Source organism: Xiphophorus hellerii, chromosome 2 (assembly GCF_003331165.1).
Source record: "Xiphophorus hellerii strain 12219 chromosome 2, Xiphophorus_hellerii-4.1, whole genome shotgun sequence".
Lineage (NCBI taxonomy): Eukaryota > Metazoa > Chordata > Actinopteri > Cyprinodontiformes > Poeciliidae > Xiphophorus > Xiphophorus hellerii.
Window position 1 is genome coordinate 10,772,957 of NC_045673.1, and position 19,978 is coordinate 10,792,934.

The following is a 19,978-nucleotide window of genomic DNA, read 5'->3' on the forward strand; positions in this document are numbered from 1 at the left end:
GTTTTACAGGCAGTGCTACTATATAGTACTATATTGGACCTCCTGGGACAGATGTTTGGAGAACCGTAATGTAAATTATTATTTTCTGGCAATAGAACAAAATATTATGCTGACATGTCTGTTGTTCTATAAAAACGTTAACTTTGGAGCTAACAGAAAATAATTAGGGCATACTCCAGCCTTGTTTTACATTTTTTAAAACTTTTGGAATATTGCTTTGATTGTAGAAATGGAGAAGTTTGGGCAAGTAGGAATTTTATGAAAACCATCTCTTGATTTTTAAAGATCTACACACACTTTGAAGAATGTCTTGCTGAACTGGCCCTTCATTTCATGTTTAGACCTCAGGAGGAGAGTAATCTATGGATTACTTGTTCAAAGCTCAAAGATGTTTCGGTTATAATAAAAATTAAAAGTTCATAGTGAACCACAAAAAACCCCCCACAGCATTTATTTTTGTTTAGGGATGCCAATAATTTTAATTGTAAAATATACATATTTTCTTTTACATTACATTTTAAATTAAATGCTAATGAATTAAATATTAAATTTTTTGTTTATGTAGTGTGAGATTTTGAAACTCCAATAAAAGAGGGATATATTGTAGGACTTTTCACACGTCTTCACCAGGGGAGCGCATAAATGCGAACTGCACTGTTTTACATCTGCGCTCATGCTGGGAAATGCACTAAAATGCCATCCAAATGGTTTGCTTTAAGCATAACAAGCTAAAAAACTAACAAAAACAAATCCTTATCCTTGTCAGGGTCCACTGAAGACTGACATTATCAAAGCACTGGATAAGATAAAGACCACAAGATGTAAAGGAAATAAATTTGTCTGCATTTATATATAGCACAGCTGCATGCAAAGCCTCCCATGATTCAAAAATGCTTATTGACCTAACGGGTGTGACGGTGGTGACTTCCTGTTGTGATGCTTCTCGATCCCCTGAGATGAATATGTCTCAGACAGTCTCAAAGAAAACAAGATGGTAATCCTTGACTCAAAATATTAGTCAAAGGAAGAGATTATAAGAGGAAGTTATTTCAAAATTAATTTATTTTTTAATATGGAATCCACAAGCCTGGTGTGTGAAGGAAGAACAATTTTGTATATTTATCTGCGGATATGGGTTTTGGCTTGTAGGAAAGGCAAACAGTCATGTGTGAGTTAATATCTGAAAAGCAGGGAAAACCAGTTTTGACATTTCTGTCAGCTTGTGACCCACTACTCAGAGGACTGACCCAGCCCATCAACAAAATGTCACGAAAGACAAATCAAAAAACAAAAGCAATGAACCCTCATTTGAATAAGGATGGTATGGCAGTGGTGGCAGGTTGAGAAGTCTATAAGATGATGTTTGAGAGATTTCTTTTCTGTCTGAACCTGATGTCAAAATGCCATGAGAGGTGTCCCCCTGCCAGGTCAGTATGCCTCCAAGGTCGAGGCTTTTGCCCTGGCCTGAGCTGCAGGCCACACTGACTCGAGAATGGGCCTAGCACTGCTGTCAAGCACTCATCATGTGAAACTGTGGGGCTGAGCCACTAGAAGAGGGTTAAACTGATTAGCAATGCACTTGTGTTCAGTGGGTCACAGTTTGAAGAACAAAAGTGACATTATAGGATCTATATTTTTCCCTTGATTCCCTAAAACCATCACTTCTGTTATCATACAAAGGTCTGCTCAAGATCTCTGACAGATAGGTGCCATTTTTCTATTCAGTTGGGCCTTTTCTTTCCTTTCTCTGTGAATATCGCAAGCCCCCTTCACCCAGAGCCCAGTACTCAGAATCTTAACCCTATGTCTTCCCCCTGTCAATACATGAACTCTTCTTTTCACTTTTAATTCACACTTTTTGGCTCATACTCAAACCTTGCTCTGTCTTTCAGTTTCCTTCTCGCGTTCACCCACACTCATCCCTGGGAAATGTAGATCTTTTCCTGACAAGTTCTTCGAGTAGCAAAGCCTCTGGAGATCATCTGCCGAGCTCTGCCAAAAAATGCGTGGGAATAGCCTGGATGGGAAGGGGAAGGGATTTTTAATTGTTTTTTTTTTTCTTTTCTTTTTCTAGAAATAGTGTCTGTGATTGTTCCGTTGCTGTATTTACCTAACCGTGAATAAAGATTCAAAATGTGGGTGGTAATGACTATTTGTTTAGGAGCCCCAATATGTAGTTCTAGTGCTGTTTAGAAATGTTTTCCATGTGACATAAATTATGCATATTAAGTCTATGCTGCATGATATAAATCAAGTTACTTTGAAGAGTGAAAATTGCAATATGTGCTCCCTGTTTTCATACACTCAGTAACCTGACTGCATCAACAGCTGGAAAAACAAGGGCTAGCATTTTGGTGTTCATTAGGAGCTCACTCAGATGGTTTCCGGACTGGAGGCATTTGGGAGTTCAGCTCTGAGGAACAAGTTTGGGAAGTATCAAAAATAAAGGAACAACAACAGAAACATAGACTCTGCTATTATCTCAAAAGGGTCAGTTGTGATGTTCTGCAAGCGTTTCATTCATAGTATTTTTTCCAAAGTGATCAACATAACATTATATTTTTGTTGTAAATTAATTTTTGCAATCAATTTTAAATCCACCCAGTTTGATTTAACACAACAGTTGAGTAATGGGTTTGACGTAGTGTACTGGGTTAGGTTTCCAACCAAAAATGGTTAAATTGATCAGTGTCTTACCTTGGGGCAACCAAAGAGCAGGTTTTAAATAACACATATACTGGATTACTACACAAGTAATATCAGGATTAGAATGAATCATTTAGTCTTAGTTTAATTTTACATTTGAACTAATCATTAAAAAAAATTTGACAGTTGAATGGCCAATGATACCAACCTTCAGTGAATTTATTTGCTCTCTAATACCATCATCACCACAACCCCCTGAAGAAACAGTTTTGTCAATTTCAAGTTTAACATTTTATTATTTCCCATCTTATCCAATGAAAAAGTTTAAGTGAAGCATTGCATAGCTCAACACTGTGATCTGTGAAGATTGATGAGGCTCTTCCTGACTCTTTTGGAACTCAACAAACTGGTTTACAAATTTAACTCAATATTCATTCAAAATTACTGTCTCATCTGCTATTTGAAGAGCGCTTGGGTTAAGCAAATAACCCAGTAAGTTTTTGTATGCATGTTAACAATAGACCCATAAAAAAGGGTCTATTGGTATTAAAATATACTACACTGTGAAATGACTGCAAAAGATTTTCAGTTCAATGTTACCAACTTATGATTCAAAGTCTTTGGTTTTTCCTTAGCTTATCTCACATAAAACCTAGATATTTTTGCAACTGTATGGTGAAATTGAAATTAGAAAGTATAAAATAAGTATCACAATTTCTTTTTAGATTAATCACATATTTTAAAAACACTGTGAAACTGTAATTACATAAAAAAATGAAATGTCCACAGAAATCACAAACATCATATATTTCTGGCTAACAGCAAAAGTTCCGTCTGTGGACACAATTTCTGACTGTTGCTTTGTGGTGTCAGTTACCATCTTTGCTCTGTGATGGACATAAGAATGCCTCTATTGTTTAAACACAATGAGCCTCCGTTCTCAGAGCAGATAAGCATAACAAAGTAAAAGTAGGGGGCCGTCAAAGTTTAAAAACTGGAATTGTCTAAGCAGCTTTATTTGCATATTAGCCACTAACACAAGGGGACCAGATAAATAAGTTTTATTTTTGCTTCTGTTATGTGACATTATTCCAAGTTCTGATACCATGGTTTGGTGCAGTAGAATGTTCATGTGCTTATTTTTTTGGTTGTAAAGTGATTTAAATTGTATCAACTGTATTATTTAATTCAGCAAATCACCAGCAAATATGGGAGAATACATCTTTCTTGGTAATTTGATTTACAATCTTAATGATACAAGCAAATTTGCAATCAGCTGCATTGAGTCTTTTCTCACTAAAACAATGAGGGGTTACCAGACTGTGCATTATCTTGTGCATCCTATGGCAGTTCTCCATCTGTGTTGGAGGAGTAGAAAAGGAACTGAGTCCACATATGGACAGTGGCATGCTGGAGGCTGTAGAGGTCCAAATCAGGGCCTGGGACTTTGAATCGCTACTCCACAGGAAACGCCTGGTTTGTTTAGCTGGTTGTGATTTCGAGTGGCAGTAGGGGGTGTTGCCTGATCATATGAAACACAATGGGGCATACTTTCTGAACATGACTATTAGGCAATAATGATGTGGCCCGAGTCCAAAGCCATTTGCTGTCCGTGTCTGCAAATTAAGATATACCCTCTATGTATTAATCAAATCAGTGTCTCCGTGTGAGGGCAGTGAGTGAGTAAGCAAATGTGTCTGAGTAATCTTTGCATGCTTCGAATGGCAAAAAAAAAAGTTTTATAGTCTCAACCAGTAAAGAGGAGAGGAAGTTGTAATAAAAGCTCTTAGCTTAAAATTGCTCCCATTAATGAACAGTCCAGTTTAGGGATTTTTGTACTCTTTGTAACAAAGTCCCCATTCCTTATCCTAGAACTTTAGCATCCCCCACCCAACTTGCACCGTAATAATGTCCCTTGTGTGTAGTCCTATAAACATTTGGCTAAATGCTCTATTAACATATTGAACAAACAGAAAAAAACAAAGAAACCCAGGAGTATCCTATTTCAGGAATAAAAACAGTCTCATTTTCTCCTGTAACCGACTCCATGAAAAGGAGCTACATGAGAGAAAGGACTCAAGCGTTGGGATTTAGAACGCTGAGCAAGATAGATTCTTCCAAATTCTAATTGGAGAACAGTTGATTTAATTGGTATCCATTTGGCTGACAAAAGAAAGCAAGGGTAGTGGGCAGGCAGGAATGCCTCTGGGGCTGATGTGAACATGAAGTGGCTCTGCTCAACGCTCGGGGACGGATCACTTCCAAAGACAAACCGTGGGAGCTGGCAGGACAGATTGCAGTGGGAGGGAAAGAGGGAAGGCGGGTGGGTTGGAGGGTTTAAATTCATGGTGGAGCGAGAAGCTTTCAATGGAGAGGCATCTTTATTTGAAGAGGGAAACGTTTTAGACGCAAAACTAAACTCCCACTCCGGGCAGTATAGTGTGTAATGTGACTCTGACCCTGAGATGAGAGAGGTGGATAGGGTTCAGCGGTTCTCATAAATGCAGGCTTTGGTGATAGACGAGCAAAACAAGCAACCTTCAGAGAACACATGACAATATTTAAAAGAGTTATTAAAAATTGAAAAGCATGCATATGGTTCCTAAAAATCTCTGATAAAACCCCTGTAGCCTCTTCAAATTAAACAAATCATAAGCATTATGTTTTCGGAATGTTTGAAGGTCAGTCAATAATAATCTGTTCACAGATGTTGTAGTGGCAGCAAGCAAAGGACAAGGCTGGTTATCACATCCTCCTATCAGAAGCAGTGTTTCTCTGTTATTTTTTTGTTAATCACAAAGCTCTCTTTGTCCATGCAGAAGCTCTTGTTGTGTGCGTGTGAGAAATGCATCAGCGATGTGTTGTGCTGTAGCTTGCTGTAGCAGAACAGAGGGGGAACCCAGGTGTTGGAGTGTTTTTACTGCCTCTGTAGAAAGGAAGGGTGGGAGAGCGAGGGCAGATGACCTGGAGGGGGTTCAGAGGCAGGGGCCGTGCTTGGTAGACCTTCACAGGCTGCCTCAGGGGGATACAGCCACTGCTTATCTCTTCCTACACTTTTACTTCTTTTTTATCCTCTTCCACAGTACTGCTTTCATTTCCCTTTCCTCTCAGTGCAGGAGGACGAGTACTTCGGCTTTATTTCCTACCAGCGCCAAGCCATTGTGTTATCTGCTGACAAGCATTTTCTATCGGTGGATATGCGCCTTTCTTTTTCGTTTACTGCAAATATTTGAATCTGGCCAGATTCTAAATCTTCATGTGGAAGAACGATGGGATTAGCATTTCTTTAATTATTTACTGAGCATGCAAGCACTCACCCACATTTTTTAAACAGTAGTGTCATGAAGAGGTTAAAGGGATACTTCAGGTTTTTTTTATTGAGATTCTTTGAAGTTGTTATTAGTAATAATTCCCTTACCTGCCAGAGAAAGACGAGTGTATAGAAAAGTGAGAAACTCCTCAGAAAGGTGAAAAGCTAAAAGTTAGACAGAGTGTGGTTTCACTGATTTTAGCAATTCCAAACAACTTTTTTTTTTCTTCTAATTTTTAAGGGCATATGACATAAGCATTAAAATGGCACATCCTTTACGTTTTTCACAGACTGAAAGGTATTTGGAAATTATTCTGGTGAGCCGGCATTCAGCTAACTGAAATAGCAGTGAGTTCCCACCAATAAAATTTTACACAGTAACACTGACATTGTTTGGGAAGGAAAATATCAAAAAATCATAATGCCAGTCTCTTGGGAAATTATAGACAGCCAATATACTCAAATATAGAGTTCTATCCCATGGATAAAGAAATGGGTTATGTAAGACTGGAATAAGCTTAAGATTTTTTGTCAGGTTTCCATTTGAAAACTATCACAGAATATGGTGCTTTTCCAGGTCTTGTAGTTATTTGGAAATTACCAAATGACCCACAGCTGACCAGAAAAATTAATGTTGCCTGAGCCAGTTGTGCAATGTCACGCAGCAAACTCATTTACATAATTTTACGCTACTTTTTATTTAGAAAACAATCATTGACTTTTCTGTTTTCGAGATATAATCGAGATAAATTAACCAAAAGCCAAAAACTTGAACAAAAACAGGAGAAAACTAATTCCAAAATAAAAAACACTCCATCTTTACAAACTTTTTATAATCTTTCATAAATTTAAAGGCTCGCCATTGTTGCAAATGGACGGTTGGGATCTGCAAATGATCCCAACCCAACTCATTGTTACCCATTGCCATTGACAGGTCTGGGTACCTGACAGGTCTGCTGTCTTCAGCAATTATGAATAAGCATCTGCACACTCATATTTACATTAGAAACAGTAGTTTGTCAGCAGTTGTAACAGTAGTGAATCTATTGGGATAATTTCCAAACAACAACAAGACTTGAAAAGCATCACCTTGGAAGTAGAAAGAAGTGGAAGGGCATCACACAATCGAAAGAAGAGGTCACTCCACTTCTGGTGGGTTTGCAAAAGTGATGACAATTAGAGTTGTTCTCCACCAACATGGACACTTTTACTCAGACTTGTTTTAAAAGACTAAAACAGTAGATCTGTCTGACTAGCTGTTGGCCTTTCACCTGTCTGAGGACTTCTAGTTAAGAAAACTTTTAATAACTTCACAGAACCTTTTTTTTTTTTCAAATAAATCAAGCTATTCCTCAAACATAAGATCTCTTTTTCTTAAATGCAGTTTAAAACCATTGTTCCAATGGCTATTTAACTGCAGGGACTACAGTAGGTTTTAATCCCCCTCACAGAATATGATGGCCCTGCCCTCACCTTGCCCACCACTTAAAGAAGCAATCTTTCAAAAAGTCCCCTTAAAACCTATGTGAATGTTCGTCCGTTCAGAGGAGAGTGCAGTATGCTGATGGAGAATTGGCCCATTCCTGATGTAAATGAAGAGATGCATATCAGTGTTAATCCATTGCTTTGTAGTCACAGCCATACCCAAAGTCTGTCTAATTTCCTTCACACTCCCTTTTGCAGCCAGAAGTGTATCGATCGGCAGTAATTGAAGTGTACTTGATAATCCGTAAGGCAACAGGGGAGAGGGAGACCCTCAACTCTCACATCGATGCACACAGAATGGGGCTGTGGGGGTGTGCGTGTGTGTGTTTCAGCATGAATGTGTGGTACAAGAAGGGGGCTCTCTAATGTATGGGCGGGTAAGGCAACACCCCCCCCTCATGGCTTCTTCTCAGCTGATTAAACTCATTGAGAGCCAGACAAGTGGAACAAATAGATATAAAGGTTTGCCTGGCAGCTTACAGCCATTCAGATTTCTTCATTGAAACGGCGAGCAGCACATCCACATAGCTTGCTTTATGCTAACATTAAGACACTGGAGTGGCTGTTTTTGAAATGAACCACACATTACAGAGTCTGCTCACTAAGACATCTCAGGTAGAAACTTTATGAGCACAAATAGCCACATCTGTTTTTGGGGAAATTTAATGTGCATTACACAATCAGCTGTAATGGTAATGATTTCTCTTTAAACACAACAACCAGCTAAAAGCTCTGCACTGACTAGTCATCCATTTCATTATGTATGCTACTGTTTCTTTTTTACTTTGCACCAAAAAAAACAAAACAAAAAAAAAACCCAACATTTATGATGACAACTCATATTGTCTTTGCAATTGCAAGTGGACTTGCAACTTTCATCAGGGTAGTTTTAAAGAGTGTCATAAAGGATGGCAACTTATAGTAATATAGCTGTTGAGCAGGTTCATTGCAATGATGTAAAGGGTCACTTAAAAATTTGCAGTTTAGGTAAAAGAAAAGCACAATGAGAGTAAGTAATATTTTATGTGCTGCATTCAGTTCCTGAGTGCTCTGCTGTATTGGTTTTCAGAATTTACACCCATCATCATTCTTTATCTGCAGAGCAGGAAATACCACATTAAAAATAATGAAACAGACAGAAAGACAAGCAAACTGAAACTGCCTCAGGAAGAAAACATACAGTGTAATTATATCTGCTAAAAAAAACTTTTTTCAGCATCGCTTGGAAAACAAGTACTGAAAGACAAATTTGTTCATAGCTGCCATAAATGAGCAACTGCACTTGGTACTTTAAATGTGTCTTTCTTTTGTTTTTCAGTTTTTCTCAGTTCAACAATATTTTTTCTACCGATATGTATACATTGCACACTTTTTGGGCCTTCAGACAAAAACTTTACAAATCTGAACTTCTCTGCCCTGACTACCCCACCTACTCAATGCCTAACAAATGCATACACACAAGCCTGCTGACACACACACACATGGGCAGAGGGAGTGAAATCTTTCACAGTGTCTCACCCTGCAGAGAAAATAAGAAATAACCATAACTCCTTCCACTGCCAGCCTGCCCTGTATGACCCCTGTTTTAAGTGGGTTGCAGGTAATTGCTGAGGCGGTGTTACCCATCAGCCTACAAGTCCATGTGTGCCTTATGTGTCATCTCTATTTATTATATTCTGCACGCTCCCTGGGCCTTGGTAATCAATTTCACAAGGATACAGGGCTGATATCAGCTGCCGTGCACATTATGAGGCGAGCCCTCCTCTTATCAAGTGCAGAATTGCCGACTAGAGGTCATGAGCAGATAAACAGGGATGTAACACAACTCCCCCACTCACCTGCCCCCCGGTGAACACAAAGGTGGGAAGGTGATGTTGTGAGGGAGGTACAAAGAACAAAACACCCGCCAAGGAAAAGGTTGCGACCCTTGTAAGGTGCCTCTTGTTACGCCCGACCTTCAGAATTTCATCATCAGTGGCTCTGTCTGCTTAATAATTCGTCTCTCTCTCTTTCTTTTTCTCTCTCTCTCTTGAGTCAGCGTATGTGGGGTTCGCTCTTGTTTGTATGTGGTGGGGTTATGAGGCCTGCAGACATCCTCTCTCTGATTATCTCTGAGCACTCTTTGCAGACCTGTATAGACCAACCACAACTCCATCAATCATTTGCCCTGCCGTCTTTCTCCACAGGCTGACCCATTTCCACCTCGCCACCACTGTACTAACATTATCTAAACCTGAGTGTGTGTGCATGTCTTAAAACAAGTGAGAAAATTGCTTCTCTGAATTTTTGGGTGTAAAAATTAAAAATGTAATGTTTCAAGAGCAGATGTGTGGTCAATTAGATTTTTAAATTTTTTTTATTGTTTTCTGTGTCAAGTCTTTATTGTTGGTGAGGTGAAGTACTAGGGAGCTGGGCTTTGTGACACAGCTTTGAATCAATGTTTGAACATGCCTTTGGCTCTAAAGGAAGCATGTCAGACTAAGAAAGTGTTTACAGGGATTATTTGTGGTCACTGAACAAGTCATGCAGCAGTAGAAATGTCATGCAGTTGCATCAGCCTTTGTAAACATTAATTATGAGTCCATCTTTGTTTATCTGTCCCCACACCCTACACAAGCAGCTGAGCATATTTGGCAAACGGATTGGATCTACATGTCACAATATTTTGGTAATATGCCTAATCTACCAACCTTGTGTATTTGAGGGAAGATGTTAAAGGCTAAACAGGTCAGAGAGTGTGATTTATGTGTATCTGATTCCTGGCTTTTTCTTTCTTTCTTTCTTTTTTTGGTTTTGCAGGTACAAAGTTTCACTCTGGTCACCTGCCTTTTGTTTTAGACATGCATTAGTTAAGATCCCTTGTCCTGTCCTGGATCCACAGCTGACCTTGTGCAGCTTTTCCAGGCCAAAGACTTGATGAGTGTTTTTTTAGCCCATCCCCCTTCATCCCTCGGCATGTGCGCCGCACATCCGCTCTGTCATTAAACCTTCCACCCGTGGCTTTAGGACCTAACCATATGGTGCAGCTAGTGGAGTGTTGCAGAAAAGGCACAGCTTTGGTCATAATCTAATGAATCTTTCTCAGAAAAAGTGGGTTTTCAGTGATGACCATGACAATGTTTGGTCACTAATCTGCACTGTCTTTAAGCAACTTCACACTAGAGAAGGAAAAGAAAAGTAGACGTTTAAGTGAAAGCATTTTTAAGTGGGTTTCTGTTAAAAGCATTTTAAATAATACTTGCAGTAAAGACCTGTCATAGCATCTTTATTTTGCATGAATTCAGACAGGGTGGACCCAATGGGTTGAAGCTAATGACCAAAAGGCACACTTTTAAAGACGGTACCAAACTCTAAAAATATTCCACCATTTTCATGAGGTGAAGTCGTTATTTCTATAGAAACTGATGATTATCCATCCATTGTCTGTACCTACATATTCTTCATCAGAGATATGTGTGGTACACCCAGGACATGTCGGTAGGCTGATTAGAGTTTAAACAGAAAATGGACATCGAATTTGGACGGAAATCTAAAGTTTAGACACAAGTCACAGAAATAAAGGTGCAGGCTCGACTTATAATATAGGTCTGCTACTTTAAGTCTGAGAAGTATCAGAATCTTTTTTTTTTTTTCTCTTGTGATCAGGACTAAAATGAAACAAGTATTGGTAGAAAATGATCGGCGTTGCACAGTTAACATAGTATATGTAAATCTCTGGTTGTCATGATAACACTACACGCAATACCTATGCTATTTTGGTTATGTTTCTTGACACTAAAAGCTAGTAGAATGAGTCAGTGACTGTTTCTAAGTTTATCAGATTTTATTTAAAGTGCTAGTTGAGCATCAAATACAGTAAGTATGCCACATACTGTGTATGAGTATGTTTGCTGTAATAATGACCACACATGTTTATCTGTATTAAATGACCTTGGTTCATTACAAGCAAAAATAATTGAGACTTACCTCCAATATATTGTACTCTCAGTAATAAACTAAACTTAGTAGAAGAAAACTTCTATTTGTTCAAAATAAATTAACTTCATTTCATTCCTTTAGTAATTAAACATCAACTGTTGGTAAAATATTTTTTCTAGTTTTTATTGAACATAAATGCACATTTATGTTTCTAGCGATCTGAACTTAATAATTTGCAAAATAATTTCCAACATTTAACAGTTTTTACACATTAAATTAGAGGTCATGAATGAGGTAAAGATGTTAAATGTTAAGTTAAATAAGACTTAGAAAAATTGATACATGCATTGTACTTACAACAAAGCTGTGTTTCAGGATTACTTGATGCTTCCTATCCAGTGGAAGAACATTCATTTCAGTAATTAGACACTTGAAAATTTACTTAGAGAAGACACTGCATCGCTAATGATCTTAAATTGGTGTAAAAATATTTTAGCGCTTTAAGCCGGTGTCGTTTCATTAACTTGTACACTGCCTTCATTTTCTATCAGGCAATTACTCTGACCAGAAACAGGTTCTTTTTTCAGTACAAGTTTCACACAGGAAGATCCCTGGTGGGGCACCACTTCCTACCTCCATTTTCCTTGTAAATAATCATTGCCTACTGTGTAAATAACCACTTAAACCAAACTTTACAACAGTTTAGGGGTTACAGCATTTGCATTAGATTGAAGCTATTTTGAGACAGCAAAAGTCTGCTTTAGTCTTGATCCCTCCCTAATAGGTGGTTTATGTCATGCTCCCAGAGCAAAAATCTAAATTTAAATTAAATAAAAACATTCAGAGAATTTTTTATTCCAGTTAAAATGCCAACAGCCTGTTAAGTTTTAATGGAAACTCAAAAATTATGAAGCTATGGTTGAAATAAAACAACATAAGAAGTTAACTTGCTTTTCTTATATCATTAAATATAACATATGTTTTCTGCATTTTCAAATTTGCATATGTTATGACTGAATGTATATTGTCACAGAAACCACTAAACCACAACAAAATTAAAGACTAAACAATTTAAAAACCTTGGTACCTTGCACAAGATAAAAGGTTGCCCCTGGCGTCCTTAAAGGCATGTTCAATAGTAGGACGAACAATAGTTGCCAGTTTCACAGTTAAGACATGACCAGTTGTCTGGCAACATGTTTAGTATGCAGCAAGCAGAGCGTATCACACACAAAGATTGAAGAGATTTTCTGTGGCTCACACAGCCCTAAAGAAGCTATCAATTCCCTGACGTAAAAGACTGAAAGGATATGGCTGATTTTCAGGCAATGTTATCTCTATCCATCTACCAAGATGAAAGCAAGAGAGTGAGGTTTGTGGTTGTACGGCCTGGGAGAAAACAGTGTAAATGAAAATCATGCTCTTTATCAAGTTATCATGTGTCAGGGAATTGTTTGTCAATGGGTCTGCAGGGTGTTGGTGAATGTGAACTTTTCTGGACTAACAAAATGTAAAAGTCACATAGACAGAGCTTGAATTTTATAATTTACGTGTCTTGCATGTGATATCAAGTTATGTCAGTTATTTTCTGAGACATATTTTTCTCTTCTTAATAATGTTGTTTATAATAGCCTACTGACCCACAAAAATGGCAGAAAACCAAATGTGGTCACATATTATAAGCTCATTTCCTCTGTAAATGCATGTAATATCATAGGCAGCTTACAGGGACAGAAATATCCCCTACATCATTTGAAAGTGGTACAATTAATCCATACTCCACAACGCTGCCATGCCAACCCAAATTGTCAAGCTGAAAAAATATATTTCTTTTTCAAAACATTGCTAATGATTTAATGAGTTGCAAGTTTCAAAGTTCCCTTTCAAAAAGTTCAGGGAGTGCATCCACACATAAAAAAGGAACACACACTTGCATTTAGTCTAATGGGCCTAGAGGCCCTTTGACTCTCTCATTTAGCTGTTTTATGTGTTTCAGTGTAAGGGGGCAAAGAGTGGTGAACATGGGGCAATAATTTAACCTGAGTGATGTGTGATGCAGATGGGAATTATTAATTTGTATCTGCTTTGCTTCAGTTCTGCCACTTACCGAAGAAAGAGGGGAAAGTGTCATTCTGTTCAATTTTTGTGTTTCTGAAGTCTCTTGTCTCGAGCACAGACCCGTCCAGGGTCGTGAGTGTTAAATGTCAAGCCTTGTAGTGAGCTGTCAAAGAACAAAATAGGCCCAGGATGATTGATGACTGGAGAGCCTGAAACCAAAACCTCCCAATTGCAAATGCTACCTTGCATCGGTTGTCCTAACCCCCCCACCCCCTTCCATTCCTTCCTACTGCTTTCTCACTTCTTATAGATCAGAATAGTGCCAGGGCAGATCCTACATGCACGGTCACACACAGCCACATGCCCACATTTGGATCATCTCTTCACACAGCCTGGAGCTGGATTAGATGTTAGTCCAATCACAAAATGCTTAATCCTAAACAGCTAAAGTTAAACATATTCAATGTGCAGATAAACATTTGTATAAACAGGCAGGGACAAATTGATTGGTACCCCTGGTAGAGATTTATGCTAACCTTAAAATAAATTATTTTTTTCATTGCATTAACATTAACTTAACCTTGTTTAGAACCTTTAAATTAAGACTATTTATTATCTGGCCAAAATAATTCTTAGTTTCAGATATTGGTGCTCTTGCTATAAATACATTGCAGAACCCTGTTTTGACAATATGGCAATTCTTCTGCTATAACATTCCATATAAGTGAAATTTTGACCTCTTTTCAGAATCTCCATATATTGGTCCTGTATTCTCTCTGATATGTTCTTGTCTACTGCTCAACCCACAAGTTTTCTTTATGAGTTTACTCTCAAGACTGAGAGGACTGTTGATTTCTGTGTCAATTAGAAATCTTGAATTCTATGTCAATTTGAACATATTTTTTCCATTGTTATCTTGAATAAAGACTAATTGATCATTGATATACTGAATTGGCCTTTAGTTGTCTATGGTGTGCCACACATGTGCCCTTGCTTTGCATTGAATCAAGAATATTGGTGGTTGGGAAAATGACACAATCACACAAAGAATCTGAAAAGGGGATGCAATGTTTTGCTTTTAATTGTCAACACTGCGACAAGTAGGTAAGAAAACAAAGGTGTCACATTTCACAGGTCAAGGCAAAGTCTTAATAAAAAAAAATGGTGAGGAAGTGGGAAGCAGTTCAGTTACTCATACCTATGCTCTGCAATGTGGTGTGTTTTGGTTCAGTTAACACAAAAGGAAGGCAGCCCACACACCTTCTCTCTGACAGATCTTTGGTAGGGCAGGTGTTTCAATTAACTAATCAATCACCACTCATATAACCATTGATTAATTATTGCAAAATAAGCACAAAGCTTGAAATTAATAATGCAGGAATGCAGAATAACTTAGATTCTTAGGTGTACTAGTAATTGTGGACCTATCAATTTTGTTCAAATTAGTAATTTTCTACATATTTTTGAGCATGAAATAAATACTAGAATTAGTGTTTGGATTTTTTAAAGTTTAATGTGAGATCAGTAAAATATGACTTCATCTCAGAGGTTTTGCAGTATTCTACCAGTAATGCTTAATCATGACAGCTGAATGAAGAGAATTTTTATTTTGTTTTTGAATTGCTTTTAAATGCGCCTGTTCTTGGCATTATAACTAGATCCTGACCCATGGATATTGGCTCACTCTATGTGACGGCCTTAAGAAGTGATTGTTTCTGATGAAGATATTAACCTGAACACTGAAATGATCAAAGACTCATGCAATCACAATAGCTCCATTTGTCTGCTGCAACAGGGACACTGCATGCTGCTTACCGGATGGTTAATCAGAGAGTCCCCTATCATCTTCATCAGGATTGCCTATGGTTTCGAACAATGTCTTAAGGTTAGCACACATTTCTTAATCTGTCCTTCTCCTGCTGCCATTTATTTACCTCGCAGATGCTATCTCTTGTCAAAGCAGGGCATATTTAGGAGGTTGATGAATTATCTTTTTAAACCTTTAGCAAACTAATTGCTAGTATTGTGTTTGCACAATATAAAGTATAATAAAATGAACAAGCAGTGATTCTAACATTTGCTACTACTTCCAGACATATTGGTCTCCTCTCCCCTATTATTAGCAAGCATCATTTCAACCTCCTGAAGCAGAGAGCAAAGAGGCTGTGAAATCACAGTGTCAGAACAGCTCAACACCTGCCAATCTGACCTGCAGTGACAGGCCACGCTCCTCATGCCCACATTAATAACACAGATAAACATAAAGCTAAATACCAGGCTATGCTCTGTTAACTTTTATGTGGTTAAGAATGATTGGCTTGTTGCTTCACCACACCAGAGGGATCAAAGTACCCAGGAACAATATCAGAGTCTCTAAATAGGACTTCAGCTCTGTTCACTTTACCTTGCATGCATATATAATTGCTGGTGCTCTCTGAGGGCTGTATATAACCTCTGTGGACATGTCACATACAATATTGTCTGATATGTACTTAGCTAACCTGGCAGGGCTCTGCAGTGGGACTGTTTGACTAGGCATTCAGCACATAAAGAAAATGTGTTTGAGGTATGGACTTCATCAATACTTGCCCTTTATAAACGACACTACTTTTCAAATGCAGCATTTAGAAATCTGTTTATGAAGCCCATAATATGTCTTAAAGAATTTTCAGTCTTTTAAATAAATGAATATATATTGATTTGTCCCACTCTGATTAGGAATAAAATCTGCTGTGATTAGTGGCACTCTAACGTAGATTAAAACTGAAGTGACTCAGCTTCAGTTTCGTCAGTGCTACAACTGCAGTGAGATTTGTTTAGCTTAAGAACCCATATCTCACAGCTTGACATTTAAAAGGGTGGAATTGGAGGTCGTTAAGAGGCAGGGGATGCGGGCAGACGTCTGCAACTGTTTGTTTACCATACTGCTCATTGGTGTCAGACTTCCTGACATTCTTGTACCTTATCTTCAACATTCTGAAGTCTGCAAGCTGGTGCCAGTGAACACGGGGGTTGCGTGTGGGGTCCGCTTCCATGGCACTGCGTTGCAATCGCACCCTGGGACTGAGTCCAAAAGAGCCGTGCTTGTGCTTTTGAGGAGTCGGGGTCAGCAGAGATTAACCCATGTGATCTGGCAGTGCTGGGAGAAATTTGACTTGAGTCTGGAGCAGAGGTGCTGCAGAGGGCAGTGTAGACCGGAACAGGTTCAGCCCCTGCTTGCTTATCTCGGGGCCCCACTGTCGACAAAACTCGCCTGGTCAAAGAGTGCTGAGGGTGGTGTAAAAAACGTGTTTACAATTTGAGGAGGTCAAGGACTTGAGCACAGATAACTATTAACAGAATAATGCTGCAGTCCTTCAAAGGAGAAGACTGCAGAAGGGCTGGTTTCCCTAGCTAAATTATGTGTGGGAACCCACAAAGAAGAAAAATTTAAAATGTAAAACTTGCAACATGCATGATATCAAATAAAACACCAGAAAATTTCTAAATATGTCACCGTGGTTGTTATTCATTGTTTTAGCTCCTTCAGGCTGTTGCAGTGTTTTTCAGATTTTGCACAGACCAATGTATTTAATAGGATTTTGTGAGAATAACGTGTGACCCATTACAAAAAGTAGAGCCTTATTATGAAATAAAATTTAATTAGTAGTATTAAAGTAAGGCCAAAGGATATAAATGCACAACACACTGATCAGATTTGTATTTTTTTTAAATAGTGCATTCTTTTCCTTTCATTGCATAATTATGTAATATTTTTTGATCATCTGTAAATTAAAACCTCAATATAATATTTCGAAGTTTGCTGTTATTCAAAATGTAAAACATGTCTAGGGTTATGTATATTTTTAGGATCTTCTACATATTTTGCTTTAAATGACTTATGTTTGTTAGTTTTTGTCTTTAAATTAAGAAAAGGCACATGTATTGCAGCATGCAATAAGGTTTTCTTTTTTTTCCTCACATACACAAGGAGGATTCAGTGAACTTACTTTAATAAATAGGCGACCAAAGTTCATTAATAGTTTTTTGCCTCATAAATGAACAGCAGTTGTTAAGTTGAAAGCAAAAATTGTTAAACCTCTTAAGGCTCCTGATCAGATCAACTTTCCCCAATGTTCCCTCCCAAATTAACATGAAGCGACAGGTGCGCTGCTACTGATGTTAGCATAATCTTTCTAACAACCTCACTAAGGAAATAAAATTTAAAAAAGCAGAAGACAAAAATATTGGCTATCATGACTGAAAGATTAGGAAATGGTGAACATGAAAAAAGTAAGTTATAATTCTTGCTGACTCCATTTTCATCCAAACCTATCTAAATATGATGCCTTCACATTGTTCCATGGTTTAGCAGTTGTTTCCTTACACAATTCTTGCATGAAGATGTACATGCTTGTTTCTACATTTCATGTTAACATGTGTTTTCATCCTAAATAAATATGACTGCTACTTTCAAACATGCTTTTTCCCACAGCCAGCAGCACCGCAACACTTTCTGTTTAAAAATTACCGAATCCATCAGCAGCTCTCTTACAGCATAGTTGCACGGCTTGCAGTGTTTAATTTGTTAAAGTGCACCCTGGCCTCTTTTTCTCATCACACTGATAATCTGGAAACTGGCTTTGAGCTGACATTGTATTTGAGGATCAGGCTTGCCTGTTGACATTTGCACACTCATATCTCCTTGTTTTATTGATAGCATGACTTTATGATCCTTGTGCTGCTGTTGCTAGTTTAATCACCATTCTTTAAAAAACTGTTCTGTAAAAGAGAGGAATTTTTTTTTTTACCATTTGAAGATTCAGGTGCGCAAATCATTATTGGTGTGTGAAAAGATTTGGACACTGAAAAGTATTATTGAATCTCAAACTTTAATATGTTTAATTCAGTATAAGTAGGAATTGGAATGAAAACAATACACAACTATAAAATTTTGACAAAGAAAATAACTGAAAAATATGTTGCACATTGATAATCAACCCACTTTACTCAAAAGACTCTTAAATGTATCTGCTCCTTTACATATTTTTCATTTCTTTCTTTTATTATCAAATTAATTTTAATAGCTGTCAATGGTAGCCACAGTAAATACAAAAAGCTATTTTTAATTATCTTGTTTACTAAGGCAAAAAGGTATCTAACACAAAGTAGTATGAAAATACAATGTTCCCCTTTGTTAACTAAAACTATCATTCAATCAAATTTATTCTGACTGACCTTTTATCTTACTTTTATTAGCCACATCCAACTTTGAATAAAGTCGGACCTATAGAAACAGGAAATCTCCTAAATGGAACCTGCCTGACAACATGAAAAAGGTCCAAAAACTCTTCAAAAAACAGAAAATGGTTAGGTCCCGATTTAAAAAGGTTCAAGAACAGATGAAAAACAAAGTCATTGACATAAAGCTGTCTAGGAAGGTTTGTAATGTCATGTAAAGGGTTTGGGATGCTAACAACCAACAATCACATCCACCTATCATAAAGAAAAACATGGCAAACTTTAGCAGGAGGGACTGGCCTAGCAAAATTTCTGTAAATGTGCATCAATAATACATCCAGAAAAAGATCTAGACCATATAGTAAAGCAGTTTAGATCTCACTTATCTCAGCTTTGGTCAGAGATCATGATTCAATAACAAGAAAGAGGGTGGGGATAGCCTCTATGTGAAATTTAAAAGGTGAAAACCAATTGTGACCAAAAAGTACATGAAGAATTGTCTCTCATTTTCCCTGTTGACCCTCAAGATCTTTGGGAAAACATAATACAGACTCAAAAACAAACAAAAAAAAAAAACAGATGTGGAACTTGTTGGTCATAAAACTAACCCAGCACGTCAGAGAAAGAGCAATATTGACAGTCAAACATGATAGTGACAGGGTGGTGGTCAGGAGCAAATCCATCTCTGAAAGATTAAAAAGAAATAGAAATTAAGGTTGTGGTGTGTTGTAGTATGGACAGCAGTCTAATTTAGATGCTCTGACCAAAAACATGTCATTCATGCTTGGAAGCTCTTTAAGATGGTTGAAGAAAAATATTTCTGCGAAGAAGAGGTGACAAAAAAAATAGCCTCCACCAAGATGCAAGACTTATTTGCAGTTATTGCATGCAATAGTGATAGGTTGTTTTTCCTTGATAAGCTAGATCATCAAATGAAAACTGCATTTGGTGTTCACTCAGGTCATCTGTGTTTGATATTAAAATGTGTTTAATATTTAATTGTAACAATAAATAAGAAAAGAAAAAAGTTGCAACAGGGCAAATATTTGCGCACATCAATGTGTGTATGGCATTCTTTTCATTATTTATAAAGTTGTTGGAAAAGCTGACAACTCTCAGCTGTTAAAGGTTTATTCATTTAATTTGGAGCGGTGGAATCATCAGCACCATACACATCAAAAACAGTATTTGAAACTCATCAATTGGCTCATTTGTTTTAACAATTTAACAATAGGGTGAAAAAGACTTATGTGAGGAAATCTTTCCTAAACCATCTCACTTTAAGCAACAGTTTATTTCTTAGTATTGACATCTGTAGAAAATAAAAGAAAACCACAGCCA